Genomic DNA, 21,744 nt, shown 5'->3' with positions numbered 1-21,744 from the left:
TAAGCATTTCAGTGTCAGAAAAATAAAAGTAATAAGATGTTCTTAATAAGATAGCACTTTCCATTTTTTAGAACTACTAGGGGAAAAGTAAGTGGAGAAAATCCATTTTGGGAAAGTGATTATTCAGAAAATCATTTAGTAGAAAATTTCCCTTAGGTGCAAGTAATTTCAGAAGCAACTAGGAAGACAAAAGGTACATGTCTAACTTCGAGCATTTTCTATATCCATTACTGTGTAAATTAGTATAGCAGTTAAATATTTTATATATAAATTGCATATATCACAGATAGACTACCCTTGGCTCTCACCAAGAACTCTGAGCTCACACTGTTAGTCACAAAAGTGTGCAAGAAACAAATTTGCCCTTAAAGAAGTCAGAACTTACTATCAAAAGACTGATGAATAAGTAATAAATAGAAGGACTTAAGAAATGTTATCTGCAGAATTATCCCATTTCTAGGACCATAGAAATAGCACTTTGTATATATTATGAAGAGATTTTTTTCTGAGGCAAGAATTCTAGACCCCATTTTGACAGATGAATAATAATTTTCATGACTGAGATGATGGACACATGGGTCACTGGTTCTTCAGAGCCTTGGAGTATGAGTTAAAAGAAAATAAGAATGTTACTCAAACTGAGTGTGTGCATTTAATGGTTATTTACACTTAAGGCATAGGGAGAAAGGGGAGTAAATATGTCCTTGAAATACATTATAATTTTTTGGTCAGTATGTCTTGCTGCCATAGGATTATAATATATTAATTCTCCCTTTCTTTAAATGTAGAGAGACAACATGGATCTAGAAGAGAGTACCAGCTATGAGATCTACTGAACTTTAATTGAAGCAGCTTTTTTTTCTTTTGTCTTTTAGATTGTGATTTTTTTAATTATTTTTATTTTTTTAATTAGGTATTTATTTCATTTACATTTCCAATGCTACCTGAAAAGTCCCCCACCCGCTCCCTCCCCCAGTCCCCCACCCACTCCCACTTCTTGGCCCTGGCATTCCCCTGTACTGAGGCAGATAAAGTTTGCACGACCAATGGGCCTCTCTTTCCACTGATGGCCGACTAGGCCATCTTCTGATTCATATGCAGCTAGAGACACGAGCTCTGGGGGATACTGGGTAGTTCATATTATTGTTCCACCTATAGGGTTGCAGATCCCCCCAGCTCCTTGGGTACTTTCTCTAACTCCTCCATTGGGGGCCCTGTAATCCATCCAATAGCTAACTGTGAGCATCCACTTCTGTGTTTGCTAGGCCCCGGCATAGTCTCACTAGAGACAGCTATATCTGAGTCCTTTCAGCACAGTCTTGCTAGTGTATGCAATGGTGTCAGCTTTTGGAGGGTGATTATGGGATGGATCCCTGGATATGGCAGTCTCTAGATGGTCCATACTTTCGTCTCAGCTCCAAACTGTGTCTCTGTAACTCCTTCCATGGGTGTTTTGTTCCCAATTCTAAGAAGGGGCAAAAGTGTCCACACTTTGGTCTTCATTCTTCTTGAGTTTCATGTGTTTAGCAAATTGTATCTTTTATCTTGGGTATTCTAAGTTTCTGGGCTAATATCCACTTATCAGTGTGTATATATTGTGTGAGTTCTTTTGTGATTGGGTTACCTCACTCAGGATGATGCCCTCCAGGTCCATCCATTTGCCTAGGAATTTCATAAATTCATTCTTTTTAATATCTGAGTAGTACTCCATTGTGTAAATGTACCACATTTTCTGTGTCCATTCCTCTGTTGAGGGGTCATCTGGGTTCTTTCCAGGTTCTGGCTATTATAAAAAAGGCTGCTATCACCTTGCTAACCAATTGTAAACTAAATTTTATTTGACAGTGACTTTTTCCTTGCTGAGAAGAATGTATACCAGTAGAGTGGAATTAAAATTCTCATTCATTAGGGGTGCATATGGAATAAAGGAGATACATGTCCATGACATGGAAGCATAGAACACAAGCACACTTTCATGCTAGGATATATATTTTGAGGATCACATTGGATTTTGGAGTTGTATAAATAATTTTTCTAAAGAGGTATAAAATGGGGTCTTCAAAAATATAAGTCTCTTTCAAATGTGGTTATCATTTTTATATTAAAAATAATTTTGAAATTATTGCTCATTTTATTTTCAGCATCAATACACACCTAAAATTACTTATATTAAGCTTGTACAGTACAACCACAATGGAAAAATGGAAATTGAGAGTAATTGGTATATTTTCTAAATTCAGAGCTTTCCTGATTTTTCAGCTAATTCTGTCTAGAACTCTATAGATACTATGTAATGAACAATTGATCAAAACATGTAATTGTGATGTTTCTCTATTTGATGTATCTTACTTAAATCTTTAAATATTAGCTTAAAGCGAGGTATAACAATGTCAAGAGATGATCCTGGCAGTTACACCTACAAAAATACTGGTATCTGGGTAATATTTTATTGATAAGAAACTTAATATAAATATTATGATAAATAACCTTGAATACAGTACAGAAAGATATGACAATATGTAGTTATCCTATGAAGCATGATTTGACCAACTGACTTATAAAATTTTAATTTCTAACCTGGTTCTAATATTTATTCTATCTCTTCATATAAATTTATTTCATATGTCTCAACAAAGATACTTAAAAAAAAACAGCCATCAGTGATTACAACAGAGAAATACAGCTAGTCAATATACAAAGATAAGCAACACTGGGATGTCTTTCCACAGTTGGCAACCCTTCTGTTTGGCAACCCTAACACCAAAACTTGAAGGAATATTGTGGAAGAGGAGTCAAGAAGATTTTAAGAGGTTGATAACCAGGGGACCTGCTGCTAAAAAAGTGTTGTGATAGAGATGATGTACCCATGAAAATTTAGTAATAGTTTTGCCCAAATAAAGATTGCATACTAGTCAATGTATCAATGTGGATATTTGACAAGTCTGCACCTTTAGATGGAGCACTACAGGCAATCAAAAGCTGCCATGTAAGAGGGAATCAGCTTTCCCCTTATACATTGTCCAATTGCAGCTGTCAGTCCTAAATGCATGTGAATACAAAAAATACTAAGTAGGTTGGGCAAGTCATGTATTTGTGTGTATGTGTGTGTGTCTAAAATAGTTATAGAACATGTGGTGAATTTAAGGCCTTGTGAGAGGATATTGGAGAAGTGAAGGAGAAATAATGTGAATATTGTAATGTAAAAATTGTGAAATTACCAAAACTATTAAAATATGCTTTTAGTGAAAGAAATGAAAGCATTGACAATAGAAGTATCACATAACGGATACTTATTTTCTGCAAATAACATCATCACAAAATTGCAATGATGTTACCTGCCATGATCTCTATTTTCCAAGTAATGATGTGAAAATTCAGATATTGATTCACAGTGATTAAGCAGGAGAATCAGAGTGAGAAGAGATTTGTCTGACTCCAATTCAAGTAAAGTGTCCAATTTTACATCCTCTCCTACTTGTTCTAGGACATCATGTAATGATAGAGCAGTGCCCTTCAATTTTCAAATTTTTACAACAATTCACAGTTTTCTTAGAGTTTCATGAAACTCTTCTATTCCCTGTTTCTATATTCAGTTACTCCAAGGAGCTAGGCTGTATGTTCTCACTCAAACAGGGAAGTTTTTTACTCTTCTATTATTTTAGGTATATGTCTCTCTCTCTCTCTCTCTCTCTCTCTCTCTCTCTCTCTCTCTCTCTCTCTCTTTCTCTCTCTCTCCCTCTCTCTCTCTCTCTCCCTCTCCCTCTCCCTCCCTCTCCCTCTCCCTCTCCCTCCCTCTCCCTCCCTCTCCCTCTCCTTCTCCCTCTCTCTCTCTCTCTCTCTCTCTCTCTACCCCCCTCTCTCTCACCATTTGTGCTGACTTGTTGCAGGCTCCTTCTATTTTAATGGTTGTGTTAAACAAATAGAGTGTAGCATTATTTAACTATGTGTTTTTGTGTTCTTATGCAGAATTTGATTTTACAAGTCTTCTCCCTATGAAGCTACAATGTATTTATAGGAGGACATTTTCAGATGCCTTGAAATATTCTGTACCTTCTCATTCCCAAGGACATTCCTTCAATAAAATCACTAATATTAGGATATGTGTAAGCACACAGATTCTCACTATTTCAGAAAATTTCGACTTTTCTCTTAATTTTTTTATTCAGTACTTTAGAAAAATCATCAGTATTTTAGATGTGGAACTTTATAGTCTAATTGTGAATCTCAGTGTATTCTTGTGCAACTAATTTATTTGGGCCATTAATACTTGATATTTCAAACAAGACCTCAGAAGTCCTGGTTATTCAGTTTATGGCCTATAAATAAGTGTGTAGAGAAAATTCTACTATTATCTCTCCTCAGATGATCATAGCAGAAGAAATGGCTACTAGATAATTTTATTTGCCAAAGATTGGACATGAAATAACATACAGATGTTAACAGATTTATAGTACTATTAGTTAACTTAAGCTGCATTAAGTCTAGTTACAAATGTCAGTAAATGAGGCAATGAACAGCAAGATAATTAAAGTGTATTATATAAGATGATACAGAGCATTAACAAGAGCAAATTACTATCAATAGCCACATTTTCTACATGCTTTTCAAAAAGAATGAGTTTTGAAGAAAGTATCTTATATTATGAGAAGAAATTTATGGACTTCCTTGAACTACACTAAATTCTTCTAATAAATCCAACATTCGTTAAAATAATATTTATGAAGACAATATGAATTGGTGTGAAAACTGAAACTTAACCTTGCCCATTACTGTTCATACTTCTTTTTTCTGTATTCTACAATTCTATTACAAAACAGCTTTTGTACAGAGGTGAAATGAACATGTCCTCAACTGTTCTTACAAGAAAATGCTAACTTAGTTATGAATTGATATGTTGATCCTTAAAACAGATACTTTTGTACATTTCATTATTCAAATTAATGAGTATTTTAGAAGTGAGTATCTCAGCAAAGGCACTTTTACCAGGATTAGGCCACTTCCAAATTCATTAAATCAACATTTTTAATCAAATTAGGATGTACTGCATTTTTTTTCCATTTTTTATTAGGTATTTCGCTCATTTACATTTGCAATGCTATACCAAAAGTCCCCCATAGCCACCCACCCCCTCTCCCCTACCCACCCACTCCCCTTTTATGGCCCTGGCGTTCCCCTGTACTGGGGCATATAAAGTTTGCGTGTCCAATGGGCCTCTCTTTCCAGTGATGGCCGACTAGGCCATCTTTTGATGCATATGCAGCTAGAGTCAAGAGCTCCGGGGTACTGGTTAGTTCATAATGTTGTTCCACCTATAGGGTTGCAGATCCCTTTAGCTTCTTTGGTACTTTCTCTAGCTCCTTCATACCTGGAGGGCATCATCCTGAGTGAGGTAACACATTCACAAAGGAACTCACACAATATGTACTCACTGATAAGTGGATATTAGCCCAAAACCTAAGATACCCAAGATATAAGATACAATTTCCTAAACACATGAAACTCAAGAAAAATGAAGACTGAAGTGTGAACACTATGCCCCTCCTTAGAAGTGGGAACAAAACACCCTTGGAAGGAGTTACAGAGACAAAGTTTGGAGCTGAGATAAAAGGATGGACCATGTAGACACTACCATATCCGGGGATCCATCCCATAATCAGCTTCCAAATGCTGACACCATTGCGTACTGCATTTTTTAAAAGAGATCACTTATTGAGAATTAGACTGTTTTACAGGAATGTTTATTAGTATGCCTTTTAAGATATTACTTTTACTTAAATACTATCTCAGCAAATACTGTGGGACCATTGGAAATATAGTTGGAACAAAGAAGGAAATCACTGTCTCTGAATTTCAGGGTGCTTATACATTCTGTCAATGACTAATCACATAAGCTGGCTAATCTGTCATTATACTGCACAGTTCTAAAGGTGTTTCCTTCTGTGAATTTATAGCTGAGGAAACAAGAGTCAAGACACCAACTGAAGAATCAAAGAAAAAAATCCTCAAAAAAAACTCATAATAAAGAGTTGAGGTGAAGTATTTATTGAGAACAATGAGCCACTTAAAAGTATTTTTAAATTTAATTTTATTTTCAATTTCTTTTACCCTCCATATTCCATTTCCCATTCTGCCCCCCCCCACTCTGTCTGCTCTACATCCCACACCTCCTCTCCACCCCACCCTGTTTCCACCTGGATATCCACCCCCACCCCACCTGACCGCTAAACTCCCTGGGGTTTCCAGTCTACTGTGGGTTAGGTACATCATCGCTGAATGAACATAGACCCAGATTTTTAATCCAAAAGACTTTTTGTTCTTTGTTAGTGTGCATGTATGTATAAATATGTATATACACACCTAAAGAGGTACATATTGAAGCAGAGAGTTGATAGTAAAATTCTTCTTCTATTATGATTAATGTTTTGTTTTGAGAAAGCTTGACTTACCTACTGATTAGACTGACTAATTAGTTCAAGAGGTCATACTGCCCCATCCTACCCTCCCTGTCAGTTCCCATGCTATGGTCTTTCTCTGTTTCCTTTACTTCCTTCATCATTGGGCCCTCTCCTAACATGAGAGTCCCAGATACCCTCTTTCAAGTGGGTACTGGTGACTCATATTCAGATTGTCATCATTGTATATAAAGGCACTTGACTAGTTGAATCATTTCTCCAACTCCTAAAGACATTTACTTGTAGAGAAAACACTCATATTTTGTTACCTGTTAATAAACAATACTATGATGAAAAATATCAAAAAGACTAAATTCATATTACTAAGAACTGTTACTATTATTGTTAAAGAATCCTAAGTAGGTCTTCCTGGGATATTGTAGAAAGTGTTGGAAGACTCCTAAGTATATATTAATATATACCTGAATGTCTTCCAGTGCAATGATATGGGCTGGTGAAATATTGAAGTACTCTTGGCTAAGACTTTTGTGTATTTAAAGAATGTTTTTATGGTTTTGGCTTTTACTGATAGATTTAAAAAAAAACACATTTTTCCCTAATAGTTATAAGCCACATAATAAGAAGAGAAAAAATTCTTTAATTCTTGTACATTGCACTTTAATTTTAAGCTAAGAAACTTAGACGTGGGAAAACATATGTATACAAAATGAATAAAGAGTAAACTTATTACAGTTACAATAAAATAATTGAGTTCTTGATTATTGAAGACATATTTTAAAAAAATACTACAAACTAAATAAAGTGATACAAAGTATACTAGGATACATATAACATTATACCTCATGGCTTCATATCCAAACAACTTGCAAGCTGTAATCAGAATGGTTTATAATGGACTCTTTAAAGTATAATGCCCTGGGGTGCTACAGTTGTCTTTGGTAATTTGTACTGTAATACTCTGTGAAACATTGTAGTCTAGGATCAAACAGCCAAGGATTGTAGTAGCTGCCGTGCCATAGAAACCTGTGTGAGTGTACACTGTTGTGCTCAAATGAAGAAAATATTGTCTAGGATAGGAGGCACAGAAAAAAAAATTCCCTATAATTCAGTGACAAATAGTTATAATTATTTATGTCTAAAATGTATATGAAGATGAAAAACTGAAGAGATTTGTATTATTCTGTATTCGACAATTAATTTCTAGTCATCACTAATATTTCTCTGAACTCTCTTTAAAAAGTAGTAATTAATGGAAATAGAAGAGATGTTAACTCAGTCAAGTGAATTACTCTAGTTATTTTGCATGATAAAATAGAATTATCTAGAAGAAAATATACACAATTTTATGTAGCTATTGTAAAAATGTTTAATATTTTCATTTAAATTGCTTCAAGCATGATGCGCCAACAAAAACATCTTTAAGAAAGTACCACATAAGAAAATATTTCAATGATATTCTTCTTAATGTGCATTTAAACCATGCAAGAATATCTAACAAATGTAAAAGATACTATAGAATATATGAGTGGAAGTATTTCCTAAAATCAGAAATAATTTTCATGTGCTTCTGCTAACCTGTGAAACAGCCATATATAAAAGCCAAAGGTAGATTTTTAGCTTACCTTGTTTTTTCTGATCCTAGTAAATTTAATGTCACCGATTTTCTGCTCCAGTTTCTTTATATATTTGTTCCATAAGCAGAAAATATAGCAAACCAAATGAAGGTGATTCTATTTTAGACCTGTCTTTAAAGTCACCATATTGAATTTTACTTAATTTTAAGTACTGCTCTCAAACTCTATCATTCAAAAGTCTCAGTAATTTCATAACCGTAAATCTATTAACTAAATCGAATTTCTTTTCAGACAATGTCATTTCAAATATCATACATGAATGTAACTCTAAAAATATATAGAAAAGCAATCTACTCTTCCCTGAGTTTGTAACCCTTTTGAGGTTCAAAGCAAAGAAAATAAAATTTTTGGTCATCCTCTTTATGTAGATCTATTGTTGCATCAATATTAGTGTGAGAGAAAAATATGTGCTTACATCCTAAATAAACAAAGATAAGCTAACATGAAACTATTTATCTCATTAAAATATATGTAATATACTAGTATAGAACTACACAGTAATTCATAAAAATGTTATTGATCTGTTTGTTCATGAACAGTTGAAATAAAATATATAGTTTTTTGGTAAATTTATGAATGCAATGGCCCTGTCATGTTCAGAAGACTTTACTTTATAGCACCCAATCTCTGACTCTTTTTTTTTCCATTTTTTATTAGGTATTTAGCTCATTTACATTTCCAATGCTATACCAAAAGTCCCCCATACCCACCCACCCCCACTCCCCTACCCACCCACTTCCCTTTTTTGGCCCTGGCGTTCCCCTGTACTGGGGCATATAAAGTTTGAGTGTCCAATGGGCCTCTCTTTCCAGTGATGGCCGACTAGGCCATCTTTTGATACATATGCAGCTAGAGTCAAGAGCTCCTGGGTACTGGTTAGTTCATAGTGTTGTTCCACCTATAGGGTTGCAGATCCCTTTAGCTCCTTGGGTTCTTTCTCTAGCTCCTCCATTGGGAGCCCTGTGCTCCATCCAATAGCTGACTGTGAGCATCCACTTCTGTGTTTGCTAGGCCCCGGCATAGTCTCACAAGAGACAGCTACATCTGGGTCCTTTCGATAAAATCTTGCTAGTGTATGCAATGGTGTCAGCGTTTGGATGCTGATTATGGGGTGGACCCCTGCATATGGCAGTCTCTACGTGGTCCATCCTTTCATCTCAGCTCCAAACTTTGTCTCTGTAACTCCTTCCATGGGTGTTTTGTTCCCACTTCTAAGGAGGGGCATAGTGTCCACACTTCAGTCTTCATTTTTCTTGAGTTTCATGTGTTTAGGAAATTCTACCGGAGGATCCAGCAATACCTCTCCTGGGCATATATCCAGAAGATGCCCCAACTGGTAAGAAGGACACATGCTCCACTATGTTCATAGCAGCCATATTTATAATAGCCAGAAGCTGGAAAGAACCTAGATGCCCCTCAACAGAGGAATGGATACAGAAAATGTGGTACATCTACACAATGGAGTACTACTCAGCTATTAAAAAGAATGAATTTATGAAATTCCTAGCCATATGGATGGACCTGGAGGGCATCATCCTGAGTGAGGTAACGCATTCACAAAGGAACTCACACAATATGACTCACTGACTCTTAATAATAATCTTTTTTCCTGTTGTTCCTTAAAGTTATTTCTTGATGTTCATTGAATGGAGCACTGTGTGATATATGTGTCCTGCTAGTTGTAACACTTGACAATAAACATTCTCTAGACTGAAAATTACACAAGATTAAGCCATTCAACATGCCACAATGAATAGTGTAGGTGCGCATGGGGTTCTACCCCATGATGGTGAATTATTGACAGTGGATGACTTCTGGGAGAGAACAAACTAGTTTTTTTTTTTTAAATCAGGTTTGAGCCTTGAGTTACATGGGTAGCTTATTTTCCAGTGTATGATCCTATACTCATGCACATATATGCAATATCAATTGTACTTGATGAGTCTTTAAAATAGGGCACGTATGAGCCATATGTGGTAGCATACATCTTTAATTCCGGAACTAGGAAGACAGAGGCACTGAGTTTGAGACTACTGTGGTTTACAGTGATATTTCCATGACAGCCAGGGCTACACAGAGAAACCCTGTATCAAAACAAACAAACAAACAAACAAACAAACATTAGTGACAGAGCAGCTAAAACAATATATTTGATAGATGAGAAATATTCAACCAGGAAATTAGTATTATCATGACTTCTCTTTAGAATCCTATCCAAACATGAGAAGAAACATGCCTTCTCCTCAGCTGACATAATTTGTCCTTGGGAGAATGATGAAAAGAGATTTTAAATACTTAAAATGAAAAGGCAGAGCATGGCCTAGTTGGCCATCAATGGAATGAGAGACCCTTGGTCTTGTGATGATTATATACTCCAGTACAGGGGAATGCCAGGGCCAGGAAGCAGGAGTGGGTAGGTTGGGGAGCAGAGTGGGGGATAGGGAGCTTTGGGGATAGCATTTGTAATGCAAATGAAGAAAATATCTAATAGAATAATGAGAAAAATGAAAAGCTATGTTCATAGTGTTCTGGTGGTGACTATGTTACGGCTTTAGAAGTTTATTCCGTGTTCTCAAAGTGAGGAAGCATGGCTGATGAACAGGGCTTTCTGTACAGTATTGGAAGCTAACTCATGAGAAAAAAAAGTGTTGCAGGAACTACTAAGTTGTTTTCTCTAACTTCCTCCAAAGACTATTAAAGAAAACTTGTAGTAAAAGGAGCAAAGATGACCTATCTTACATTGAACTTTTTATTATTCTTTTCCTTATCTAATGGTGCCAGCTTAAGCAATTCCTATGTCCTTACTACCGAATTTAGGATTGTGTGATATTAGCATTCAGCTTGACCAATCACGGGTGTAAATCTTTGGCCAGATAAGCACTAGCTAATGCGGCTTCCTCTGCATTATACTCTGTACTCTGAATTTATACCACTAAGTTCAAATGCAATATTTTACATTGACTAATACTATGCCAGAACAGTCTGACATTTTTTTTTTACTATTCTTCCATTTCTGATTGTTCAACCACTAACATGCTGTGGGGAATGTGACACATAGATGCTTAAGCAGAGCATAAAAATGGAGACCTGTTATCTGAGCAGTCACAGTGATCACAACAAATACAACATACTGCAAAAATAGATAACATGTTTAGGCTAATGGAAGCTCAGACCCTAATTCCCCAGTGACCTTCTCCGTTGGAAGGATTACCTTGGGAGTAAATACTCTAAGGCAACACATTCTTATAGGCGGTGGTTATTCAAAAGCAAAAAAGAATGTATTTAATATTCTTTAAATAATGGATTTGATTAAACCCGGAGGCTTATGAGTAAGTAAACAATGAAAATTAAATTCTTTTTGATTCACGTGCTTAACTACCTCTTTTTATTCTTGTCACACTGTAAGCTTCCAAACTCTTTGAAATTCTTCCTATAATTCATGCAACTGTGAAATATAATGTACTTAGTACTGTAAATTGGTCAGAAACACTAAAAAGTACTGGTTTATCCAATGTGTCATTTGACTTTAAAATTTACAATATGATGATGATTGCAGCTTGAAAATATTATATATTTGACACTTAGAAAGGAAGTATTAAGCATGCTAGTAGAAAAAAATAAAAGAAACATAAATTAATACAAGCATTGGTTAAGTTGACTGGGAGAATCATTTCCCAATCAGTCCCAATTTCCCAATTATGTGCATTCTACAGTATGACATGCACTTTTTAAAGAATAATGAATAATGCTTGCTCATTGTGCATATTAAATTTCTGTTATGGCATGTTTCATTGTACTGTGTCTGTGCCTCTGAAATATTCTATAATTTTATATCAACTACAAAGGTGTTCAATTTACTTAACCTGAACATTAAAATTATCACAACAAATACAACATTTTTTAATTTTATTATTTGTTTTATTTTATTCATGAGATTATCTATGAATAGTGTGTGTGTGTGTGTGTGTGTGTGTGTGTGTGTCTACATGTGGGCCTACATGGATATATTTTTGTGTATTGGGTTGTGGCAGTGGTAACCAGAAGATTACAACTTCTGAAATTAGACTACAGATGGCTTTGAGCTGATTGATGGAGGTGCTGTGCTCTATATTCAGTCTTCTGTAAGAACAAGAGTACTTTAACATCTAGACCCTCTCTGCAGTGCCTAATAAAATATTTTAATACATGTAAGATATACTAACAGACATGATTGACTTACTAAACTTTCAAAGAAACAGAATTTTTATAAATTTTAGAGGCGAAAAAATAGCAGAGAGGTCCGAATGTTTAGCAAATTTTCCCCAGAGCATGTGACAAAGGTTAACCAACATTTACATGACCATGGACAGCTACCTATTTATATTCATTTGGTTTAAACTATGCCAAGTATAGAAGAAAATAATATATCTCATTAACTGTTACCTCTCAAGATGAATTCAATATGAAAGAAGAATTAGGAGAACATAAAACCAATACTGAGTCTATGCATATTTGTGTCTGGCCATTAAAGTTAAAAAAGTGGATCTAGTAAGTATTCATGTATTTTTTAATATTCATTAGATCTACTCAACTCATCCTTGATCACCGATACTGTGGTTTTCTATGAGACTGTTATGTTTTCTTTCTTTCTCTCTTTCTTTCTTTCTTTCTTTCTTTCTTTCTTTCTTTCTTTCTTTCTTTCTTTCTTTCTTTCTTTCTTTCTTTCTTTTCTTTTCTTTCTTTCTTTTTTTTTTCCTTAAAAGTAGAAGTTTAGTTTGCAGGCATGGTGAGTTTGAACCATAATGTGGGTACTAAGTTAATTCATTGAATTAAAAACAAAACTTTTTTTTAGAAAGTGGCATTTTTGGCTTATATTTTTCAAAACTTGCTTCTAATAAGGATTCTAAAATGCTTTAACCTCCCTTCTATCCCAGCACCCACCAGAGGTAGTGGAACAGAAATTTTAATAGGCAAAGGAGGATGCGGAACTGTTTAGAAATAGTTCTTTGGAGCAAATCCAATCTGCCTTGTTAGGATATCAGCAGTTCATTTCAAACAAATCTGCAATGGCAACTCAATCCCACTCACAAACACCTTTAACAAATCAGCAATGGCAACTCAATCCAGAAGAAACTGCAAGGCTTTGCCAATTGGCCCGAGTCTAAAAAAGTCCCCCAAATATCACCAGAATTTCTTTGGTGGTGTTGCTCTCTAGGAAGTCATGACAAATGATGATCAGTGAAGAACAGCAAGGTGAATGAATTCCATACACCATTGTCAGCAAAGCCCAGTGATGACCAGCAAAGAATAGTAAGGCATTCGAGTAGCATGCAGTATCATCAAGGAAGACCAGCATCGGCAAAGCACAACAATTACCATCAAACAATGGTAAGGCATACAAATACCACATAGCATTGTCCGCTGTCTGTCGGGTTGTATTTATGCCGTTTCCAAACATCATGTGTTCTCTCAGGTGTTGGCTCTAGCAAAATATCACGTGCCCTTCCAGTCTGCTTCCAGAAAATCACCAACAGTCCGTTCATAGCAAAACATCCTCTTATGTATCTGCTTCAGCACAAACCAACCTCTCATATGACGGTTTACAGAAAAAATATCACATGACAAAACTGAGCCTCCAAAGAAACCAGAAATTTCCACTTCCTGACACCTGCTTTATGCTTTCTGCCTTTTTGTCTCTCAGTCTTTCTATTTCTATGTCTCTCTGTCTCTCAGTCTTTCTGTCTCTCTGTCTCTCTGCTTCTGTGTCTCTGTCACTCTTACCCCCCCCCACCACACACACACACATTTTCATATTTTTTCCTTGTATTAAAAGAGGTCTGGGAGATCTTTACACTCGAACTGAGCACTTCCTATCATCTTAGCCTTTTGGTAGTCTTTCACTTGGCTCTTTCAAAGTTATAGAAAGCATATCAGTTAGTGGATGCCAAACAAAAGTTCTGGTGTCTGCACAATAACATTTATTTTGACTGCATCTCAACGAGTAACTGCACAATTTAGCAAGACTGTTTATATATGATGTACATGTAGCTTTCCCTAGAGGATTTTGCAATGATTCACTGAATTTATAGCACCAAAAGTATGACACTGGGAGGTTATAAAATCATCACCTGTTATAGAGAATGAAAAGAACTCACTCTACATTCAGGAGTAAGCCTCCAGGTAGAGATCTTACCTCAGATACAGGGCTGTCCTGTCCATGACTCACACAGGCTGGATAATTTCCAGGCTTCCTAAGTAGCTCTCTCCTACCGGTATAAATATTAAATTGCATTTTTACATCCCTCCCAGAACTGTGATAATACAGATACATTTGATGTATTATAATACCTTTTTGGCCATTTACTTTCGCATGCTTTTCTAATAACTATGTCATTTTTTTAAAAAAATAAAAGCAATCAAATATCATTCGAAAACATTAGTGGTCTTTTTTTCCCCCAGTAGAAATGTATCATTAAACAGATTTTAGAATGGATAGCAGGCCTAAAATCACTTCAATTTTTATAATCTTTGCACATTGGTTGTCAGAAATAGTAGAAAATGGAAACACTTAGATATCTATTAAATGAAACATCTCTGTGTTATAGTACAGTTTATCTTTTAAAAGTTCTTTTTTTTCCCATATAAAAGAATATGGGGTGGTCAACATTAAGAATAGATAACAATAAGATCTGGTCATCAGAGCTACTTACTGTTTAGTTTCAGGTTCTTAATTTTAATAAAAAAATGTGGAGTTTTAGAAGAAAATCTCACAGTATATTTTACTACAGACAGAATTCATAGTTGTTTAGGGCAATTACAGAAAGAAAAGGAGGCAGCAATGTACCATCAATCAAGTGATTCATAAGTGACACTTGCATGCATACTTAGGGTTTGTCAGTGTAGCATTTTTTATGATGGTCTTTTAGCTGGATTTGTTCACTTTGGACATTGAATTCTGATTATATGGTAGAAGCTTCTTAAATAAAATTAAAACAAGTCTGTGAGCATCATTTAAAATGTTTTGGTATTTAAAAATCCTGGTAAAAGTGTATGAGAGCACTATACATGAAGAACAGTGTGCATTTTCTTTAGTCATTTAGCCATGCAGCATGTGCTAAATGTTCAGTTAAAGTGTTTCATTTCTCTTATGTGTCAGTCAGAAATTATACTCTGTTGTCAAAAATTGGAAAAAGACAAAGCATTAGACTAAACTCGTATAAACATTTGCTGCTGAGAAGACATCAGTATGTTCTGTCTCCTCTTTGTCTATTAATTAATATATACATATTACATAGTTTATCTTGTTCCTCCACAAACTCTGTCTTCAAGTGAGTACTATCAACATCTTTGCTTCTTTTCAAAACAGTCAAAAATCTTTCCAGCTAACTTTAATAAATAAGAAGGGGGACAAGTTCCACCTCATGATGTTTTCACCCATCATCAGAAGACCTAATGCATCACTGATTGAAGAACTTGATATCTAAATTGATAGTTGTAAAAAAGTTTTTTTTGAGCCACAACTTCAGACACATCAAGAATTGTTTAATTCCATTTGCCCAAGAATTTCGTAATTCGTTGTTTTAATAGCTGAGTATTAATCGATTGTGAAATTGCACCACATTTTCTGTATCCATTCCTCTGTTGAGGGACATCTGGGTTCTTTCCAGCTTCTGGCTATTATAAATAGGCTGTTATGAACATGGTGGAGCATGTGTCCTTATTACCAGTTGGAACATCTTCTCAGTATATGCCCAGGAGAAGTATTGCTGGATATTCCAGTAGTATTATGTCCAATTTTCTGAGGAACCACCAGACTGATTTCCAGAGTGGTTGTACAAGCTTGCAATCTCACCAACAATGGAGGGATGATCCTCTTTCTCCACACCTTTGCCAGGAACCCAATCACAAAAAAAGTCACTTGATATGCACTCACTGGTAAGTGGATATTAGCCCAGAAACTTAGAATACCCAAGAAGCAATTTGCAAAACACAAGAAAAACAAAGACCAAAGTGTGGATACTTCATTCCTCCTTAGAATAGGGAACAAAACACCCATGGAAGGAGTTATAGAGACAAAGTTTAGAGCTAAGACAAAAGGATGGACCATCCAGAGACTACCCCACCTGGGGACCCATCCCATAATTAGTCACCAAACCCAGACTCTATTGCATATGCCAGCAAGATTTTACTGAAAGGACCCTGATATAGGTGTCTTGTGTGAGGCTATTCCAGTGCCTGGCTAATACAGAAGTGGATGCTCACAGTCATCTATAGGATGGAACACAGGGCCCCCAATGGAGGAGCTAGAGAAAGTACCCAAGGAGCTGAAGGGGTCTGCAACACTATAGTTGGAACAACAATATGAACTAACCAGTATCCCCAGAGCTCATGTGTCTAGCTGCATACGTATCAGAAGATGTCCTAGTTGGCCATCATTGGGAAGAAAGGCCCCTTGGTCTTACAAACTTTGTATGCCCCTGTACAGGGGAATGCCAGGGCCAAGAAGTGGGAGTGGGTGTGTGGGGGAGCAGGGTGGGGGGAGGGTATAGGGAACTTTCAGGATAGCATTTGAAATGTAAATAAAGAAAATATCTAATAAAAAATGGAAAAAAAAAGAATTGTATAATTCCATGGTAGCTTTAACATGTCATCATTATACTTCTGTTTTCTAATATTCTATATCTCAAAAGAATTTCTTCTTAAAATGTCTAATTATAAAAATATATATAATTTTAAAAGAGGGTTGGGTAACAGTGGCATAGAACTTGTGGAAGTAGCTAACCAATGCTGATTCAACTTGAGGTCCAAGTCACAGATAAATCCAATGTCTGACATTGCCTGGCTTACCAGGAACCAGAGGTTGAATAGCCCAGAGACCTAGGATAGAATAGGATTATTGTTGTCAGAGAAGCTTCATCCAGAGGGTAACAGATTTAGAGTCCCATGGCCAAACCTTTGCTAAAGGTCAGGAGTCCTGTGGTAAGGATGAATTTTAGGAGATAGAGGGGTCAAGGGCAGTACAAGATCACTACCCTCACAATCAACTGAGCAGAGCTCATAGAGATGCATGGAGACTGAAGAATCTGATAGTCAGGGAGCTTCAATGGATCTGACTGAGGTCCTCTGCCTATATGGTATAGTTTTGTAGATTGATGTTCTCGGGGATATAACAGTGTGAGTAGAGGTCTCTCACATTTTCACCTGCTGTTAAGACTGTTTTCCTCTTACTGGGCTGCCTCTTCCAGCGTTGATATGAATGTATATGCCTAGTGCTTTTATAATTTATTATGCCATGTTTGGTTTATATTCCTGGGATGTCTGCCATTTTCTGAAGGGAAGCAAAGGAGGAGTGAATCTGAGAGGGAATGGGGGCGAGATGGACCGGGGAGAGTGGAGGACAAACTCCTGTTTGGATGCAATACATGATAAAGCCATCCAGAAACTGCCCTACCTTAGGATCCATCCCATCTGCAGACACCAAACACTGACACTGTTGGTGATGCAAAGAAGTGCTTGGTTACAGGAGCCTGGTATAGCTGTACCCTGAGAGGCTGTGCACATTTTCTGTATCTATTCATTTGTCGTGGGATATCTAGTTGTTTCCAGCTTTTGGCTATCACAAATAAGGCCACTATTAACATAATGGGACACGTGCATCTGTGCTATAATGGGGCATCTTGTGGGAATATTCCCAAAAGTGGTATATCTGAGTCTTCAGGTAGATCTATTTCCAATTTTCTGAGAAACCTCCAGATTGATTTCCAGAGTGGTCATACCAGTTTACAATTCCACCAGCAATGGAGGAGTGTTCCTCTTTCTCCACATCCTCTCCAACATGTGTTGTCACCTGAGGTTTTGATCTTAGCCATTCTGATTGGTGAAATCTCAGGGTCGTTTTGGTTTGCATTTCTCTGACCACTAAGGACTTTGGACATTTCTTTAGCTGCTTCTCAGCCATTTGAGATTCCTCAGTTGTGAATTCTAGGTTTAGTTCTATACCCCATTTTTGACTGGGTTGTTTGGTTTTTTGGTGATTAATTTTTTGATTTCTTTATATATTTTGGATATTAGCCCTCTATCAAATGTGGGGTTAGTGAAGATTTTTTTCTCAATCTGTAGGTTGCTGATTTGTCTTTTTGACTATATCCTTTTTCTTACAGAAGCTTTCTACTTTCATTCAGTCAACAGTTTTCAATTGTTGATCTTATAGCATAAGCCACTGGAGTTTTGTTTCTGGAAATTTCCCCCTGTACCCATGAGTTCAAGGCTCTTTTCCACTTTTTCTTCTATTAGATTTGGGTTTATGTTGAGGTTTTTGATCCAACTGGACTTGAGCTTTGTACAAGATGACAAATATGGGATTATTTTCATTCTTCTACATACAGACAAACAGTTACATCAGCACAATTTATTAAAGATGCATTCTATTTTCCATTTTATAATTTTGGTGTCTTTGTCAAAGATCAAGTGTGTGGTTTTATTTCTGGGTCTTCAATTCTACTCCATTGGTTTACTTGTCTGTCTCTGTTCCAATACCATGCAGTTGGTGTCATACTAGTTGCTTGATTTCTACAGGTATTCCAATTTAAATATACATAAGAAAGAGGCTTAAAATACATATTAACAAAATGGTAATATCAGTTCCTACTGAAACTGAATTCAGGAATATAGAAAAAAATTTATCTAGATTCTTCTTTCTGACCCTGCACAAGATGTACTTGATAGAAGATTAATATCAAGAATCTATAAAACTCAAAGAAATAGAATATTAAGAAAACAACTCAATTAAATGATGAGTTACATATCTGAACAGTTATCAAAAAAGAAATAAAACATGACTAAAAATCATAAAATATTCAAAATCTTAATTAAAATTGTTTTGATATTTCAAGTTTCATACTGGTGAATTTAATTAAAATAGAATTATATAATCTTCTTAGTCCTTCCACTCTCCAAAATCCAACTATTTTTACCTTATTTCCTTTCAATTTCAGGCCATCTTATTCTTTAAATCATCATTGGTGTATCATGTGTGTGTGTGTATGTGTGTATTGTGGGGGTACTATATAGATGAATAAATATATAAACACAACTGTTGAGTCTATTTGTTTTACCTGCATGAATACACCTTTAGTTGTGACAAAATGGCAATAGATAATTAATTAGGAATCTGATACCTGGAAAGAAAGTAATTTTAAACTCTCACCAGTCCCTGGTCATCTTGTCAGTATCTCTTTATCCAAGATTGGGATCCTGTGAGATATGCTTCACCCAAGTTGTCATGTCTGTTCAGGACCTGTTTAGGCAGCCATGTTCTTGAGATTTCTTGGATATGGCTAAGACATAAAAATGACTGGCAATTGCTGGTCAGAATATAAAGAATGGTTAACCATCACTTATTCTGGTAAAGTCACTATGGAAATCAATGCTTAGAATTCTCACAAATCTAAAAGGAAATATACCGTAAGGCCAAGATATATCACTCCTTGTCATATGCTCAAAGTATAGGATATCCTTTCCCACAGAAGCTTGCTCAGCTATGTTTATTATTTATCTATTCACAATTATTAGAAAATGAAAACAAGTCTTCAACTAACAGACAGCTAATGGAAATATATATAAACAAAGGGCTTCTTTTTAGCTGTGGGGGAAAAATGAAATTTGCAGGTATATAGAGAGAAAATAGAAAACGCTCATATGGAAGTAGCACAAACACAGAAAAATAATGCTTCAATTTTTCCCAGTTCTAGAAAAACTTGTTGTTGTCATTAATCTCCCTACTCATCCTCCTGATTATAAATTTGAGATAAATCACCAATGATCCATTTTACAAGTGCACTACTCATGCAATTACATTGAATCAATGACTAAACAGAGTTATGGTTATAATAAGCATTATAAATCAGAGAAAAGATGAACCCTAATAATATTTAAAAGCTAAATAAAACTATACAATATATACGTATACAAAAAGGTAAATACACATACACAACATCAAAAACAGTTTCCCTTCAGAGAGTGTTAATTGAGCATGATGTATCACCAGACTGTTAGACCTCACAAATATTAATTTTAACTCAGCTACAAACTGATATGATTAGTTGAGAAAAATTGATACAATGCTTGCTGTCCTGGAGGTTACATGATGCAAAGCAGGAATAAAAGGAAGCTTCTGTGACAATGATAAATCCTGTGCCAAATGTCCCCAACACACGCCGGCATTGATGAACACTAAAGAATGGGGACTTAAATGTAAAAAAACAAAACAAAACAAAACAAAAAAAACAAACCTCATCTCAACTTTTCCTCTCAAATTTTCGTATTCTTTTGTGCATAGACTGCCTGAAAATTACTTGTTCATGGGTTAGCTACAAACTGTTATGCCCATTTTTGAAGGTGCTACACATCTACCAATTTAAGATAGATATTTAAATGAGTAGTTTAACCCTTAAATATAATCTTTAATTCTCAACTTGATTTTATTAACATGGACATCTACAGACTGGCATCTCTGTTAGCATAAGAAACATATTTATAATTTACAATTTAACCAACCCGGAAACACAAGATATACCAGTCACTTATTTCTGGGCTGAAACCCACAGAGGGCTGACATTTTCTGTTTCCTGTTTATTAGAACAATACTAACTTGCTAAAGACAAGAATTACTCTATAAAGAAGTTTAAACAGCACCTTAAAGAAGTCAGGGGAGCAGGGCTGAGGGAGGGTATGGGGGACTTTTGGGATAGCATTTGAAATGTAAATATATAAAAAAAAATCTGAAGGGAATCTAAAAATTACTTCTAGCTGTTGTAAGTGCTCCTGACTTTCCGTACCTGTTAATGTGGTATGTGATGAAACAAACTCAAAAACTCAAAAGCTATTTAGGTTAAATGAATAGGTTTTACTCAACAATCTGAGTAAAACAGAGAGATAAGTTAAGTTATGGGTTCAGAATTTACTAATTTAGTCTTTGTTGTTTTGAGACGCTGGGATTGTGCCCCAATTTGAGTAAAACAGAGAGATAAGTTATCTTAAGTTATTGGTTCAGGAATTAACTAATTTAGTCTTTGTTGTTGTTTTGAGACACTGTATTTATTATTATTATTATTATTATTATTATTATTATTATTATTATTATTGTTTGACAGTAGTAGATTATCCTAGATAAATGTATATCCCTGTAAATTACTTATGGTAGTTGTGTATTTGGGGAATGGAAGAGCCAAATTTGACACCTTTCAGATAACTAGTGATCACTAGAAGACCAATGTTTGTGGTGAATGATTGGCCTACTTGATGTCCACCCACACGCCTCTTCAAAAGCAGACCCTGAATTTACAGCTTCCCTTAAGTTTAAAAAAATCTCAGAGTATGTATTTAATATATTTCCAGGCTTATATGATCTGGTGTCAAGCTCTCCTCTGCAGAGAATATAAAACTTTTGAAAATAAGAACCATGGTTTTATCCCTTAAAGGATAATATTTGTCACATAATCAATGTTTATTTTTGAATGAATGAATGATTTAAACATTCACTCGCTTAAGGGACTTGTTCAGTGAGTGTTTATAGCTTTCCTACTACTTAGTTATAGCATAGTGTCATAAGTTTATGAACTCTAATCTATCTTTTTGAAAATACATGCACTTGCAAGTGGATTATAATGAAAATGATCCATTTTCAGTATAACAGTGAAATAAAAATCAGTAGACTACCA

This window comes from Mus musculus, chromosome 14, assembly GCF_000001635.26.
Source record: "Mus musculus strain C57BL/6J chromosome 14, GRCm38.p6 C57BL/6J".
Classification (NCBI taxonomy): Eukaryota; Metazoa; Chordata; class Mammalia; order Rodentia; family Muridae; genus Mus; species Mus musculus.
The sequence above is the reverse complement of the archived record's forward strand: the minus strand, read 5'-3'. Positions refer to the sequence as shown.